This window comes from Lampris incognitus, chromosome 3 (assembly GCF_029633865.1).
Source record: "Lampris incognitus isolate fLamInc1 chromosome 3, fLamInc1.hap2, whole genome shotgun sequence".
In the NCBI taxonomy this organism is placed as follows: Eukaryota; Metazoa; Chordata; class Actinopteri; order Lampriformes; family Lampridae; genus Lampris; species Lampris incognitus.
The window spans coordinates 110659373-110662320 of record NC_079213.1 but is presented as its reverse complement, the minus strand read 5'-3'; positions in this window follow the sequence as shown (position 1 = coordinate 110662320).

The following is a 2948-nucleotide window of genomic DNA, read 5'->3' as shown; positions in this document are numbered from 1 at the left end:
AACTAAATCACAATTCACCTCTTCCAGACAGGTGCTAGGATGAAATGTAATAACTGTAGTGAAATACAACCGACTTGAGATATACGCTAGTCTTCATCATGGAGAAAGGGTCATTGGCAAACACTTTTTGTCGCCGTGCGCATCAACGAAATGAACACCGATACACTTGTGCGGATTCACACACGTATAACAGCGTGGACAAACGGGTGCAAACATACACAATCACACCGTGTGTACGTGTGCGAGAGAGCCAGGACTGCTTACTGTAACTCCAGCTGGAGTTGGGGGGGGGGGGGGTTGACTGAACCGGGTGGGTGTGCGGCTTTGGCTAGAGTAGATTCGGACCCAGAATGTGGCTTCACACAAGATGGCGAGGTTTCCCTCCGCTGAGACGCACACGTGTGCAGCCGCCATGGGATCCAGATGCAATAAGAGAAGATGAAAATGAACGGCGGCGACCCGGGACGGGATCGCCCTGGTCTCTCTGACCACACCGACAGCCGTGAAGCGAGTCGTAAATATGAAGCGGCGAAAGAAAACGACTCGGTGCGGACAGCGAGGTGACCCGGGTCGGCGTAGCCCCGGCCGATCGCTGTAGCTGCCTGTTGAGGAAAACGCAACCGGTCCAAACCGTCTTCGCTGTACTGTGTTGCCTTTCACACGCCAGAGGATTGCCTTTGTGTGGCTGTGGCTGAAGTGTGTGTTGTCACGTTTATTTTGTTTTATTTTTCCGTAGGGGATTGTAAAAGGGTGTATTTGTGCACCAACTAGTGGATCCCCAGCTTTCTACACACCGGCTGTTTAACCCCCCTTTGTTGAATCCAGTCATTTGTGTAGCGGTAGTAGAGAAAGTGGGCTGCCGATGGGAGGTTTACACTGTACTATACTCGAGGCTCGGCGTTTTCGGTTTTTATTTTCTAAAGCCATCCAGCGTGCCGAATTACGCCACAAGGGGACGCTGTTACATAACCTCACACGAACAGGAACAACTTTTGGATCCGTGGAAACATAAAATCTGGGGGGAAATCGGTTTAAAAATCTGGGTATTTTTCGGTGAAAATCGGTAAAAACCGAAAACTCCGAGCCTTGACTATACTCTGTACTATACTCTGTACTATACTCTGTAGTATATTCTGTAGTATTTCAGTGTTTTTCAGTGTACTCTGTGTGTCCACCAGAACCACCCTCTCCCTCTTTCATCACTTTCTTTCTGTTGTTGCCTTTTTTTTTTGTGCCTTTTGTTCAGTATCTTTGCAGGCGACCATGAGAACTTCTTCGCCAAACATTTCAGATTGTTTCCCGGAATAAAAACCATGTTGGTAATAACGCACAGTTTTGACAACTCTGACGGTTAGGTTACGTGCACCTTTGCGTTCGGGGATTTGCGTTGTTATCTCTGCAGGAGACGTTGTGTAGCGGTACTGGAGGTGAAGTATCGTGAAGCGGTCATGGTTACTGATCATTTTATGTGATAAATTCTTCATTTACACGGTGCGAAACCGCCGCTTGAGTGTTGAGACTTAATAGTGCGGCGATAATGGGATTTTCAAAATTGGATCCTCGTATTCTCAAGCGATGCGTTGTGCTGCAGTTTTAATACTCGGTGACATTTGGCGATCGATCGATGGGGGAGACGAGGTGTCGATGGGTAAAACGCCACCACAGAGAAGGCTCGGCGTTTGGACGGCAGTGTGTTATACTGGGAGCTGTCATGGGAGGGCCAAGAACGGATGAGGGGAGTCGGTGTGTAACCCCGTGTTGTCTGTCGGTCCATGTCGGCTTTATTCCGTTGGGTGACGAAGGTGAAGGTCTATTCAGAGTTCTATTTGTTTCTATTCAGAGTTCCATTTGTTTCTATTCAGACTTCCATTTGTTTCTATTCAGACTTCCATTTGTTTCTATTCAGACTTCCATTTGTTTCTATTCAGACTTCCATTTGTTCCTATTCAGAGTTCCATTTGTTCCTATTCAGAGTTCCATTTGTTTCTATTCAGACTTCCATTTGTTTCTATTCAGACTTCCATTTGTTTCTATTCAGATTTCCATTTGTTTCTATTCAGAGTTCCATTTGTTTCTATTCAGATTTCCATTTGTTTCTATTCAGAGTTCCATTTGTTTCTATTCAGACTTCCATTTGTTTCTATTCAGACTTCCATTTGTTTCTATTCAGAGTTCCATTTGTTTCTATTCAGATTTCCATTTGTTTCTATTCAGACTTCCATTTGTTTCTATTCAGACTTCCATTTGTTTCTATTCAGATTTCCATTTGTTTGGTTTAGATATTGAATAGTACAAATAGACTTTCAGATAGTCACACCTACCCATATTTTATTGTGTTACCACCCCCGTAAGCTTGTGTAAATGTGCGGTACCACTTCTTGTGTGTGTGTGTGTGTGTGTGAGTGAAGCATGCAGAGACACTCCCTAATAGGGTTTTGTAAAATAAAGCCCTTGTTCTCATTAAGTTCACTCTAATTTAGATTAACACGGGCCGAGAGAAATTAATTGTTTTTTTTATTTAACCCTCCGTTACCAATAATCCACTGCTCAGCCCAAACATTAAGCCCACTGACAGGGACGTGAATCACACCGACGATCTGGGTACAGTGGCACCTGTCAAGGGGCGGGATGGATTAGGCAGCAAGCGAACACGGCTCCTGAAGTTGACGTGTTGGAAGCAGGAAAACTGGGAAGGGGTGAAGACCTGAGCGACTGTGACGAGGGCCAGATTGTGATGGCTAGACAGCTGGGTCGGAGCGTCTCCAGGATAGGGTGACCGAGGGGCCTCATGCCGTGTAACGGTCGTTACTACGGGCAGATTTGTGCGAACACACCCGTGGGATTTTTTTTAGCCCTGAAGTTTGTCTCAGAGACCAGCGGAGACCCGGGGTGACCCCTGAATTTAGACACCGACTGGCTGACACTGATGTCTTTGCAGACCTGGGTGA